Genomic DNA, 13,938 nt, shown 5'->3' with positions numbered 1-13,938 from the left:
TATTGCCTATTTGCTCTTAATTGAAGATTTTGGTGAGGCAATGGGGTTAAAGGGCCAAGATTGATCCCGTTTTGGTGCTTGATGCCAAAGGGGGAGAAAATAAAGGCCAAAGCAATAGATGGATCAGCTACCACTTGAGAAACTTTGAAAATAGTAGAATAGAGCTTTTGGTTTGGCAAAACTCTTGCATTGTCTCTTTTGTCAAAAGTGGGCCTCTTGTGGGGAGAAGTGGCCTCTTGTGGGGAGAAGTGTTGATTATTTGAAATCTAAGGGGGAGTTTTTGAAATCTTTGATCAATCTCTTTTGGAATGACTCTCTTTATGCTTCATCATGTGTGTTTGACTTAGAGATAGATATTTGAGTTTGATTTGCAAAAACAAACCAAGTGGTGGCAAAGGATGATCCATATATGCCAAAATTGAATCAAAATAAATTTGAGTTTTATTTGAAGTGATATTGCACTTGTTCTAGTTGCTTTATGTTGTGTTGGCATAAATCACCAAAAAGGGGGAGATTGAAAGGGAAATGTGCCCTTGGGCCATTTCTAAGTATTTTGGTGGTTTAGTGTCCAACACAAGTGCCTAAATGTAAAAAGGTGGACAAAGTACAAATCAAGGATAAAGGTATGTTTCTCAGACTTAGTACATTGTTTTAGAGACTAATGTATTGTGTCTAAGTGCTGGAAACAGGAAAAGACCAACTAGAAATGCCTTGGCTCGAGCAGCCAAGACTTTGCTGAGTCTGGGAGCACCGGACTGTCCGGTGGTGCACCGGACAGTGTCCGGTGCGCCAGGCTAGCTCGAGTGAAGTGGCTGCTCTCGGGAATTCACCGGCGACGTACGGCTATAATTCACCGGACTGTCCGGTGTGTACCGGACTGTCCGGTGAGCCAACGGTCGGCCGGGCAAACGATCGGCCGCGAAATCCGCGCACGACACGTGGTCGAGCCAACGGTCGGAAGGGGGCACCGGACTGTCCGGTGTGCACCGGACATGTCCGGTGCGCCAACGGCTCTCTGGCTACCAACGGTCGACTTCGCCGTAGAAGGAAAGAAATCGGGCACCGGACACTGTCCGGTGTGCACCGGACTGTCCGGTGCGCCAGACGACAGAAGGCAAGAATGGCCTTCCAGATTTGCTCTCAACGGCTCCTAGCTGCCTTGGGGCTATAAAAGGGTCCCTAGGTGCATGGAGGAAGAGAAAGAGCAACCTTAGAGCATTCTTGATCATCCACACTCAGTCTTTGCGCATTCGTTTGTCATTCTCAGTGATTCGAGCTCCGTTCTAGTGAGAACTTTGAGATAGTTTTTTGAGCTCGATTCTTGGCCGTGTGTGTGCACATTTTGCTGTGGATTTGTGTGTGTGTTGCTTCCCTCCCTTACTCCGTGTTTCTTTGTGAACTTCAAGTGTAAGGGCGAGAGACTCCAAGTTGTGGAGATTCCTCGCAACCGGGATTGAGAAAAAGCAAGCAAAACACCGTGGTATTCAAGTGGGTCTTTGGACCGCTTGAGAAGGGTTGATTGCAACCCTCGTCCGTTGGGACGCCACAACGTGGAGTAGGCAAGCGTTGGTCTTGGCCGAACCACGGGATAACCACCGTGCCATCTCTGTGATTGATTTATTGTGGTTATTGTGTTTTGACTCCTCTCTAGCCACTTGGCAATTATTGTGCTAACGATTAACCAAGTTTTGTGGCTTAAGTTTTCAAGTTTCACAGGATCACCTATTCACCCCCCCTCTAGGTGCTCTCAGAGACCTCCAAGTGGGCGACCTGGTGCTTCGGCTGCGACAAGACGCCCGAGGTCGACACAAGCTCACGCCCCCCTGGGAGGGGCCGTTCGTCATCGCCAAAGTTCTAAAACCCGGAACATACAAGCTAGCCAACAGTTAAGGCGAGGTCTACAGCAACGCTTGGAACATCCAACAGCTACATCGCTTCTACCCTTAAGATGTTTTCAAGTTGTTCATATACCTCGCTCTCACACAAAGTTTAGTCGTCAAGGAAGGGTCAGCCTTGCCTCGGCAAAGCCTGACCCTCCCTCGGGGGCTAAAAGGGGGGAACCCCCTCTACGTCGAAATTTTCCTCGAAAAAAGATCTTTTCTGCCGGAATGTCTTTCGTGCTTTTCGACTACTTCGAAAGTGGATCCTGAAAACGACGAAGTACACGTAAGCAGCCAAGGCTGACCGAGCCGAGGGACTCCTACGCCTCCGGGATACGGATACCTCACTCATCACCTTCTGCCATAAGTAACTCACATTCGGATAAGTGATTCCGCGGACCGAACAAGTCTTCACGTTCGGAAGCTCTTCTGCCGGAGCGATTCTTCGAGCCTTCTCGACTGCGTCGATGACAGAACCCAATGGACGGGTAAGAGTGCGCGTAAGCGGCAAGGCCGACCGAGCCGAGGGACTCCTACGCCTCCGGGATACGGATACCTCACTCATCACCTTCCGTGAGAAGCAACTCTCGCTCGCACAAACAGTTCTGTTACCGACAAAAAAAGTCCAGATACTCGAAACAAGAGGAAAGGAGACGCGGCTTTTCAATACGGCGAGGGTGTGTTTCGGCCTCGGCGGCCGCAAAAAACACACGCTACAAGATAATCCGATCATGCAGGCTCGGATCTTGACGGCTAAAGGGAGCAGCAGCACCCTCGGCGTCGACAACACCTTCGGCGAGGTCCGACCTAGCCTCGGACGGCGACGCGGTCCAAGGGTCTCCGCTCTGAAGGACAACGTCATCACCAAGCCTGGGCCATCGCCGCCAGGGTCTTCTCTAAGAATCCGGCCCGAGCGGGCGGCTCGGCCGGTCACCCCGGGGCCTCGGCTAGCTGTCCCCCAAGGACATCAGCCCGGCCCGAGGCCTCGGCAGGTCAATTCCGGCATCGGTCCCGCTAACGGACGACCCGGCCAGGCTCCGGCCGACCTGGTCTTCTTTTCGAGCCAACTCTGCCTCTGTTCGCGCTGGCACCGCTACCCCTGGCCTCGGCTCATCGAAGAGCGGCCGAGGGTTTCCTCTAACTAAGCAAGGGAAGCCTCGGACAATAAGGCTGACCGAGCCGAGGGACTCCTACGCCTCCGGGATACGGATACCTCACTCGTCACCTTTACACGGGGCGAATCACGCTTGGTGAAGCGGTTCAGACAACCAACAAGCGAGTCTTAGTGCTCGAAAATGGAGAAAAAACACGGCTCCGTGCCGAATTTACATACATGTTCAGGCCTCGACAGCCACAATGAACAAAAACGCTGGCATTCGAAGTGCCATTACAAACGGAACTCTGGTTCCGTCCCCACAGGTACGAACAACCCCACGCGACTGGGGGGGCCTGCGGAGCAATAGAAGACCGACGAACGGCTCGCCGTCGCCCGCCCCAGCAGCGACGACGATGAAGACTTCTGCTCCGGGGGGCCGAACAGCAGCAGCGATGACCTCAGGGCGGATGCTGCTGCCAGGAGGCCCCCGCCCGTGCCCAAACTCGGGAGGCAAGGACGGGCAGAAGGCCGTAGAGTTGGAGGTCGGTCCGCGGGTGGCGCCGGCAAGCTCGTCGGCGGCGGAACCTCTTCCAGCTGCCGTGGCGGGAGGCGGCACCGGGAGCGGCTCCAAAGCCGCTCGGCTCAGAGAGCCGGGCACGATGCAGCTGCCAGCGCCACGGATGACTCCCGCCCTTCCCCCCGATCACTGAGGGAAGGAGCGGGCCACCGCACACGCAGGGGCCGACCCCAACTCGGCACACTCCCCTCCCCAGCCCTGGTGATGAAAATCCTTGAGGCTGAGGGAGGGGCAGAGGCCGCGGCCCGGTTCGCTCTCCCCCGCCATCGAACTGGAGGTCACCATCTTGGGTGACCGCCGGTGGAGGGGTGCGACCGAGCTGCATGATGAAAATCCTTGAAGCCGAACGACGGCTGAAAGGTACCAACTCCCGTAGAGTTGCGTTCCTCCAACGACGAAGCGGAAAGACGGCGGATATCCCCCATCCGAGGGCTTGGAAGATGGAAAGACACGATGCATAAGGGAGCGCGAAGACACGGTCGCCTTCCAAGAGGGTCACCCTCCTTTTAAAGGCGACTCTCCCTACTTGCGTCCCCAGCCGTCGTGGGCTGAGTCTTCTCCAACACGCTCCAAGGCCCTCCCCCTCGGGGGCTGGGTCCCACACGTCATGCAAGCCGGCCCAGAGCAGAAGAAGCCAAACCGCCGTGCGCGGTGCGTGCAACCGCCCATCGTTTACAAGTGGCTCTCCACTTTTGCCCAGACCAGCGGGCGAAAGGGCGGGCAGCCGTGCAGGCGGCATGCAACCACGCCAAGTGGGCACGCTTCTCCAACTCCCAACACGCCCGGCATGGAGGCCCAGACCCACGCGTCATGCAACCGGCGCGCCGAATGCTTCGTGCATGCAACTGCACCGCCACCTGCGCCACCACCGCGCCTCCTCGACTGCGGAACCAATACCGCGACTCGAGGCGACCCAGCGCACGACCCAGCGGCTCCAGCCTGGCGCGACGGTCAATGCGGCCGAAAACGGGCCGGCAGTAATGGCGGTGGCAGGCGGGCAGGAGCAGCGGTCACGTCGTCAGCCAAGCTTACGTCCCATCCGGGGGCAGCGAGAGAACCCTCTCTCACGGCGTGAAGACAACGCGCCCGTGTTCCGTTCCTCGAACGGCTCGCGCACGCGCAACGGCTGCCCTGCGAACCACTCGCCCCGTCGCATTAACTCCGCGGTGGGATAGGCGGCGCCTCTGGCAGGAGAAGCGAGCGACGCTTCGCCTTCGCCATAATGACCGCGTTAAAAAAGGTACGCCGCGTCGTTCGATTTCGTATCCTTTTCCTTTTTTCCTCTTTCTCTCTCTTGCAACAGGGACCGGGAAAGGGGGATACCCCGGAAGGGATCCTTCCCTGTGAAGGAACCAGGCTCCGAGCCTCCCTACTGATCAGAGGTTCGAAGGCTGGCCCCTCGGAAGGGTTCAATAGCCGCCTCAGAACACGTGTGCTCCACACCCACTACTGGTCAGGGGTTCGAAGGCCGGCCCCTCGGAAGGGTTGAACGGCCGCCTCAGGCTACTCGGGCTCCGCACCCACTACTGATCAGGGGTTCGAAGGCTGGCCCCCGAAGGGTTCACAGCCGCCTCAGACACAGAGCGAGGGATGACCATGGGTACGTTCGATACATAACCAAGGCTCGGGCTGCGCTTCTGAGGTACCCTAGGACATTTCCGAGACCAGCGGGAACGATCTTGTAACGGAATCCCATCGGAGGGAGGCATCGAGCCCTCGGACCCCGTCGCCAGGGGACCGGGTCCGGCAGATCACCCGCAGGTACTTTTGGGCGCGCCTCTGGGCCTCTAGCCGACCCCTAACGAATGGGGCACGGACGTCCGCTCGGATCACCCGCCTGCAGCTCACCAGAGACACCATGTTCGGCGCCCACCGAGGGCAACATGGCGCTCTCCCCCCTCCTCCTTGCGGAAAGGCGACGCAGGGGCGTATGTAAAAAAGTCGAGTCTGTCCCTGATCGCCCTCTCGCCTTGTGCAGAGGCTCGGGGGCTGCTCTCGCAAACCCGGCTCTGGCCAAACCGTTGACAGCGTCAACATACCAGCTCGAGAACTTGGGACCCGACCGTACACCCGGGCTACGGCCAGCTCGCATGAGGGAACGACCAGACCAGCCGAAGCATTGCGCGAGGCATTAAGACCTCGGAGGAGTCAAACCACTCCTCCGAGGCCTCGGGGGCTACACCCGGCGGGTGCGCTCACGCGCACCCACCGGAACAAAACGCAACCGAGAAAGGCTGGTCCCCTTGCAAAAAAGTGCGACGAAAGCCTCCAAGCGAGTGCTAACACTCCCTTCGAGGCTCGGGGGCTACTGTTGGGGACCATAATTAGGGGTACCCTCAAGGCTCCTAATTCTCAGCTGGTAACCCCCATCAGCATAAAGCTGCAAAGGCCTGATGGGTGCGATCAAGTTAGGGATCAGTCCATTCGAGGGACTCGATCACGCCTCGTCCGAGCCTAGCCTCGGACAAGGGCAGCCGACCCCGGAGGATCTCCGCCTCGCTCGAGGCCCCCCTCCAGCGGCGAACACGTTCCCGGCTCGCCCGAGGCCCTGTCTTCGCCAAGAAGCAACCCCGACCAAATCGCAGGAGCATTTAATGCAAAGGTGGCCTGACACCTTTATCCTGACGCGCGCCCCTCAGCTGACAGAGCCGAAGTGACCGCCGTCACTTCGCCGCTCCACTGACCGGTCTGACAGAAAGACAGCGCCGCCTGCGCCGCTCCGACTGCGGTGCCACCTGACAGAGTGAGGCTGACAGGCAGTCAGGCCCGACCGCACGCACCATAGGAAACTCCGCTCCGCCCGACCCAGGGCTCGGACTCGGGCTAAGCCCCGAAAGACGACGAACTCCGCTCCGCCCGACCCAGGGCTCGGACTCGGGCTAAGCCCCGGAAGACGGCGAACTCCGCTCCGCCCGACCCAGGGCTCGGACTCGGGCTCAGCCCCGGAAGACGGCGAACTCCGCTCCGCCCGACCCAGGGCTCGGACTTGGGCTTAGCCCCAGAAGACGACGAACTCCGCTTCGCCCGATCCCAGGACTCAAATTCCGCCCTGGCCTCAGCCAACGGCCTCCGCCTCGCCCGACCTAGGGGCTCGGACTCGGCCTCGGCCACGGAAGACGGACTCGACCTCGACCTCGGAGGAGCCTCCACATCGCCCAACCTAGGGCGCGGACCGGCCACGTCAACAGGAGGCGCCATCATTACCCTACTCCAAGCTGACTCAGGCTACGGGGAACAAGACCGGCGTCCTGTGGGGGATAGATATCCCCTGGGTCCACTAAAGAAGTAAAAGGCCTCACGAAAAGCCCAAAGACCAATAATTCGTAAGGTCATTCTTTCGTGGGCCTAGGGAAAGACAACCAATGAAGAAGACGTGGGACTGATTAGTGCAAACACAGGCGGCCCACAACGTCGAACGAATGAATCACAAACAGAGACCCGACTTTCCCGCGCTGAAGCCCCCATGCAACGAAGCCATGCGAGGATAAGTCGGCGGAGGTTACGTAAGGATAAACTCAAGAGGTTCACTATCTTTCAGCTACTTGTTGTTATCGTATCACATGTAATGCTCCACGGCCGAGTATATAAGGCCTAGGGGGCACCCCTTCAGATCGATCGACCCTGTTCTACTTAGCCACCCACAAAAACTCTCTGCGCCCTCTATCCAGAGAATCCTCTTGTAACCACGCTCATATACTCACCAGGACGTAGGGTGTTACGCACTTCTAAGCGGCCCGAACCTGCAAATCTTGTCCATTGTCCCTCGTGCGATCGGCACGAACCATTTTGCTACAGTCGTCGACACCGTCCTACTCCTAAAAACACCTTGAGGGGCAACCCCGGGTGTGCGGTCGGACCCAAAACACCGACAGCTGGCGCGCCAGGTAGGGGGTGTGTCGACGATCCAAGCTAGCTCAATGGCCGTCACCTTCCACAGCAAGATCACCATGCGTCCCGGATCCACATTCTGCTTCGGGACAATCTCATCCGTGGCGGACGAAGAAGGAATTCTGCACCGCCTCGCGGATCTGCCGGAACAAAAGTCTCCTCCAACAAACTCCGAAAATGCTGGAAAGAAGCTACCTCCGGCTCTTCGGAACAAAATCGTCTCCGGGGAGGCTGGAGCTAGAAGCTCGCTGACCCGGAAGACTCCGCTGTCTGCTTCCCCGACGAAAGAATGGACACGGGTCATGAGAAGGAAGGAGATCAGGGAGAGGCCAGTCGTTCTTTCCGTTCCTCCGACCTCAAAGGAGAACGGAAAGAAAGTCGTCGCGGCAGCAATACCGTTCTACCCCGACGTCCTCTTCATCGGGAGGGCAGAGTCGCCCGCCGTCTCCGACGATGAACCGACCGCGCCCGGAGAAGAACCACCTCAGCGAGAATCCCGCCGACGAAGGAACCGACGCAGAAACGTTCGACGACATCACGCAGCTGGAGAACGGGATCCGGAGCAACCTGTCTCGCGAGACGAGGTCTCAGAGATAGGAGAAACTCCGGAAGAACGCGTCTTCAGGGAACGAAGGAACTCCCGACGACGAGATCGCCGTCGGACTCAGGAGCAAGCCGAGCAAGATGCAAGGCAACGACGCGAGAATCCGCTCTTCGGGCGCAACCTGAACCCCGACTTCGCCCGAGCTATGAATACGCCGAGCGAAGTCGGAGGCGTTCTGGCCCGGATAGCTGACGGACTTCCTCGGACCCCCGACGCCGAGGGATACCGGCGCCTGTTCACTCAGGCAGCCAACCATCTTCTACCGCTCGCTCACCCGCCGAACGATCTGCGACACACCATCAACAGTCGCCGAGACGCGCGGAGCTCTATCAATGCTTCGCGCGAACGGCGGCACGAGAACGAAATTCGCCGTCGGGAGGAGTATGATCGAGATCATGGCTTCCCGACTCAAAGCCAGGCCACCCGAACTGAGTCGGCAACAGCTTCAACTGGAGGAACCACCCAGGGACGGTTGAGGAACCACCACCGCCACTCCCCTCCCCGGGACAGACGACATCCTCGACGACAGGAGGACACGTGCGGAGTATCCGCCCTTACTCCGCGCCTTAGGGCCATCCAATGGCCTCCCAATTTCAAGGTATCCAATGTCGACAAATATGAACCTAAGCAGGATCCAGGGGGCTGGTTGGCCGTCTACACCACCGCTGCTCGGGCTGCCGGGGCATCCGAGGACGTCATGACTGCGTATCTGCCCATCGTCCTCGGGCAAGACGCGCTGCAGTGGCTACGACATCTACCCCGACACTGCATCGACGACTGGGGAGACTTCAGTCGACGTTTCACCGCCAACTTCCAGTCTCTCTCCGACAAGCCAGCGCAACCATGGGACCTCAAATCCATCAAGCGCCGGGGGATGAGACTCTCAGGTCGTACCTTAAAAGGTTCCAGACCATGAGAAACCGCATCCCCGAGGTCACGGAGGCGGCCGTGATCGAGGACTTCTACAGAGGATCTAACGACTCGGCTTTCGTCCGAGCCATACTGCAAAAGGCGCCGACTACCTCCGAGGAGCTGTTCCGGGAAGCCGACCTCTACATCACCGCTGACGAGCGGGCCCAGGACCTCATCGGAGGAGCAAAGCCCGCGCCAGCAGCACCACGACGCGACGCGAACCAGCCGCCCGACAAACGCTGGGAGAAGAGGCCTCGCGAAGAAGTACACGCCGCTGGACCACCCGCCTCTCGCGCCCGAGGAGGACCTCGTGGAGGCGAACGCACGCTGGACGACATCCTCGACGCCCAGTGCCCGTACCACAAGGATATGCGCCACACTCTCCGCAACTGCCGGGATTTCAAGCACTCCGTCGGGCATGGCCGACCTTTCCAACCTCTACCACCTCCTCCGCCGAGGGGAGGACCAGATGAACCACGACAGCCCCATCGGCCGGAGGAGGGGGGAGGAGGAGCATTCCCGCGCGTTGACAGGGAGGTCAACGTCATCTTCGGTGGACATGGGTCGCAGGAGAACAGGAGACAACAAAAGCTCAACGATCGCCAGATACTGGTGGCGACCACCGGCCCTCCCGCCCCATACCGGTGGTCGGAGCACCCAATCACGTTCACTCGGGAGGATCAATGGCTTAACTTCGACCACCCGGGCAAATACCCGCTCCTCGTCGATCCGGTGATCCGAGAGAGCCGGGTGAAGAAGGTGCTAGTGGACGGGGGGAGCAGCATCAACGTCACCTTCCCCCGAACGCTCCAAGGCTTGGGAGTTCACCTCAAAGAGCTCCACGAGTCAGACACTCCTTTCTTCGGCATCGTGCCGACGGAAGGGGAATACCCGCTGGGCCACATCTACATGCCGGTCACCTTCGGGACTCCGGATAACTACAGAACCGAGTTCCTGAGGTTCGAGGTGGCGAACTTCGACTGCGGGTACAACGCCATCATCGGGAGGCCAGGGCTGGCAAAGTTCATGGCCATCCCACACTATACGTACATGATACTGAAGATGCCCGGACCACAAGGAATCATAACTGTGCGCGCCGACTTCCAAGGCGCCGCAGAATGTTTCCGAGTGGCCATCCAAGCAGCCCTCACCACCAAGCCGTCAACGGTTCCTTCTACACCGGCGAACTCTAAGCCTGAAGAAGACCTCGCCGTGCCGGCAAACGAAGCTCAGGCCGCGACCTCTATGCGGCCGACTGAGGACACCAAGCGGATCAACCTGGGGTTCGCTGATGAGCGCAAGACGGCCATCATCAGCTCCAGTTTGAGTGACAAATAGGAAAGCGCGCTCGTCCAGTTCCTACAAGATAACCGAGACGTATTCGCATGGCAACCTGCGGATATGCCGGGAGTCCCGAGGGAACTGGCCGAGCACAAATTGAAAGTCTATCCTCAGGCGAGGCCGATCCGGCAAAAGCTGCGTCGTTTCACGCCCGACAAAAGAGAGGCCATTCGTGCCGAGTTAGCTCGCTTGGTCACGGCCGGATTTATTAGAGAAGTATTACACCCCGAGTGGTTAGCCAACCCTGTTCTTGTACTCAAAAAGAATAAAGTGGATTGGCGCATGTGCGTCGACTATACTGATCTCAACAAACACTGTCCGAAGGATCCCTTCGGGCTCCCAAGGATAGATCAGGTGGTGGATTCCACCGCTGGATGTTCGATGCTGTCTTTCTTAGATTGCTATTCCGGGTATCATCAGATTAGTTTGGCAAAAGAAGACGAGGAAAAAACGGCGTTCATCACCCCGTTTGGTGCTTTCTGTTATACCTCCATGCCGTTCGGCCTCAAAAACGCTGGAGCGACTTATCAGAGAGCTATTCAAACATGCTTAGCCGATCACTGGGGCAAGCGTGTGGAGGCTTACGTAGACGACGTGGTGATTAAGACAGAGAATCCGGAAAACTTCATCGAAGACTTACAGCTGGTTTTCAACAGCCTGAGAAGATATAGATGGAAGCTCAATCCTGAGAAATGCGTCTTCGGGGTACCAGCAGGAAAATTACTCGGATTTATTGTCAGCCACCGGGGAATTGAAGCTAATCCAGATAAGATTGAAGCTATCATGAAGATGGAAGCTCCTCGATCGCAAAAAAAGGTTCAGCGACTCACCGGATGTATGGCAGCCCTGAGCAGATTCATATCCAGACTGGGAGAAAAAGGTCTGCCATTTTATAAACTGTTGAAAAAGGTGGATAAGTTTCAATGGACTTCAGAGGCACAAGAAGCTCTAGACGCACTGAAGAAATTCCTGACAACACCGCCAGTATTGAAACCGCCCCGGCGAGCCACGCCGACTCAACCGGCTGAAGATTTGCTGCTATATATCTCTTGCACGACTCACGTGGTAAGCACTGCGTTGGTAGTCGAGCGAGTGGAAGAAGGGCATGCCCACCCGGTACAACATCCTGTCTACTTCATCAGTGAAGTTCTAGGCCCATCGAAGAAAAAATATCCTCAAGTTCAGAAGCTATTATATGCAGTACTTCTAACTGCCCGCAAGCTGCGCCACTACTTTGACGATCACAAAGTCATAGTAATTACTGGTTTCCCAATAGGGGACATTCTTCACAACAAGGAAGCCATTGGCCGAATAGCCAAGTGGGCTTGCGAGTTGGGATCCCATGATATCGAGTTCCGACCTCGCACTGCCATCAAAACTCAAGCACTGGTCGATTTCGTATCAGAGTGGACAGAACAGCAAGTTCCGGATAATCCAGAAACCGCAGAAGTATGGCGAATGTATTTTGATGGCTCGCTGAAGCTGCAGGGAGCAGGAGCAGGGATTCTCTTCACTGCACCTGGAGGCGATCACCTCAAGTATGCTCTCCAGTTGCTATTCCCGGCCTCTAACAACGCAGCCGAGTATGAAGCTTTGATACACGGATTAAACATCGCCATATCACTGGGCGTCAGGAGACTGATGGTGTATGGAGATTCTCTGGTAGTCATCAGTCAGATAAACAAGGAATGGGATTGTTCAAATGATTCAATGGGAAAATACTGCGCCGTCGTCCGAAAGCTAGAAGATAAATTCGAGGGTCTGGAGTTTCATCATATAGAAAGAGATCGGAACACGGCGGCTGACGTACTGTCCAAGCTCGGATCCGGTCGGACTCAGGTCCCGCCCGGGATCTTCGTACAAGAAATTCTCCAGCCGAGCATCTCGACGGATCAAATAGAAGAATGCATTATCATAGATCAACCCGAGTCAGACTCCGATGACTGGAGGCAACCGATTATCAAATATATAAAGAATGAAGAAGAGCCAGATGACAAAAACTCGGCAGAGCGCATTGCCAGACAATCAGCTCACTATACACTCATTGGGGAGATATTATACAGGAGGGGCGCGTCAGGCGTCCTCATGAAGTGCGTTCTCCCGTCCACCGGGAAGCAACTTCTGGAGGAAGTTCATGCAGGGCAGTGTGGAGTACACGCAGCATCCAGAACATTAGTCGGGAAGGTTTTCAGGTCAGGATTCTATTGGCCGACGGCGAAGAATGATGCAGCCGAGTTAGTTCAGAGATGCGAAGCTTGCCAATACCTGTCAAAGCAACAGCACATGCCAGAGCAGCAGCTACAAACCATACCAGTAACTTGGCCTTTCGCATGCTGGGGATTGGATATGATTGGACCTTTCAGGAAGGCTCAAGGAGGATACACCCATGTATTGGTGGCAATTGACAAATTCACTAAGTGGATAGAGTTCCAGCCCATTGCCTCTTTGACCTCTGCTAAAGCCGTGGAATTCATACAAAGCATAATATTCAGATTTGGGATACCGAACAGTATCATCACTGACTTAGGATCCAACTTCACCAGCTCAGAATTCTTTGACTTCTGCGAGCAAAAGAGCATTCAGATCAAATACGCATCTGTGGCGCATCCAAGAGCCAACGGGCAGGTTGAGCGAGCCAACGGAATGATATTGGAGGCACTCAGGAAAAGGGTCTTCGACAAAAATGAAAAATTCGCAGGAAAATGGATAAGAGAACTACCTTATGTCGTTTGGAGCCTAAGAACCCAACCTAGCCGAGCCCTGCATGGAAACACTCCTTTCTTCATGGTCTATGGGTCGGAGGCAGTGCTACCTGCTGATCTCAAGTTCGGGGCGCCAAGATTGATCTTCGAAAGCATAGCAGAAGCCGAAGCTACTAGGCTGGAGGATATTGATATACTTGAGGAAGAACGACTGAATGCAGTAATCCAATCAGCACGGTACCAGCAGACTCTAAGGCGCTATCACGATAAGGCTGTGCGGCAAAGGTCCTTTTCAGTAGGAGACCTCGTCCTTCGCCGAATTCTAACGGGGGAGGGACGGCACAAGCTATCACCCTTATGGGAAGGACCCTTCATAGTAGCAGAGGTCACTCGGCCCGGATCGTATCGCCTCACCCAGACAGATGGTACAGAAGTCGGGAACTCTTGGAACATAGAGCACCTCAGAAAGTTTTACCCCTAGCTGTATTTCAAAACAGCCGGGGCGACCATGTACTCTGTAAAAATGGAAATATGTCATCAATAAAGATAGATTTCAAAGATACTCGGTTCGTTTATGATTGACTTGCATTCTTACTTAACTCGGGGTGACCACTATGCCCTACAAACGGAGCAATCGACTTAAGTCGGCAACGACTTAAGGCGGTGCAACATGCTCACGCTTACTTAACTCGGGGTGACCACTATGCCCTACAAACGGAGCAATCAACTTAAGTCGGCAACGACTTAAGGCGGTGCAACATGCTCACGCTTACTTAACTCGGGGTGACCACTATGCCCTACAAACGGAGCAATCGACTTAAGTCGGCAACGACTTAAGGCGGTGCAACATGCTCACGCTTACTTAACTCGGGGTGACCACTATGCCCTACAAACGGAGCAATCGACTTAAGTCAGCAACGACTTAAGGCGGTGCAACA

Source organism: Zea mays, chromosome 6, assembly GCF_902167145.1.
Source record: "Zea mays cultivar B73 chromosome 6, Zm-B73-REFERENCE-NAM-5.0, whole genome shotgun sequence".
In the NCBI taxonomy this organism is placed as follows: Eukaryota; Viridiplantae; Streptophyta; class Magnoliopsida; order Poales; family Poaceae; genus Zea; species Zea mays.
This window is presented reverse-complemented; position numbering follows the sequence as displayed.